The sequence below is a fragment of the Pollachius pollachius genome, assembly GCF_949987615.1.
Source record: "Pollachius pollachius genome assembly, chromosome: 5".
Lineage (NCBI taxonomy): Eukaryota > Metazoa > Chordata > Actinopteri > Gadiformes > Gadidae > Pollachius > Pollachius pollachius.
In genome coordinates, this window is record NC_136938.1 from 14,288,727 (window position 1) to 14,289,495 (window position 769).

Below are 769 nucleotides of genomic sequence, written 5' to 3' on the forward strand. Positions count from 1 at the left end.
TAAAAATACAGGCAAAGTGATATGATTTATTGTTATTTGACTCATTTAGTTAACCGTATCGACATGTGGGGTGTGGGTAAGTAATACCCAAACCCCACATGGCATTCATTGAGTGCCAAAAGTGGCAACCAAATATCCATCCCATCGACTTGCAACTATTCTAATCTTTAACTTTAAATCTGTATGTATTTAAAAACATCAGCTCGTTGCACAGTGTCTGCCCACATACTGTATGTGGAAACAACGGTTAATTCATAGACACAGGCCTCCGTAAATGGGTTGTGACTGACTCACAGCATGTTCCGTTTCAGAATGTGTCCATGTAAATGTGCTTAAGCTAATGGTCGGGAGTGTCTCTAGACATGGCCGTAAGACCCACTACAGTTTATTATAGACTTGGACTGAGGCACCTCAATCTGGACGTCATCAACCCAGCAATAACACGATGCTCTCACTCACAGCCAGAGTGCAGTGCCAGGTTTGTAGTGCACATCTCTTATGACAAGGGACGTTCTAGGGGTACCACAGGAAAATTATTTCAAAATCCTAAACCCCATGGAGTGCGATGACAAACTATGGCTTGATGTTATAGAACAGGAGAGCTCTATTTCATTGGGAATGTTCATCCAGACCAAAATGCTATTAAATAGAAAATAAGTTCAGTAGGATCAGAGTATAAAGGAAAAAAATATGCTTAGCTTTGTCCTTCATTCCGATTCCCAAAAGTATCGACTAACAAAACGTGAATGTCTTAATGTCTGCATAGCTC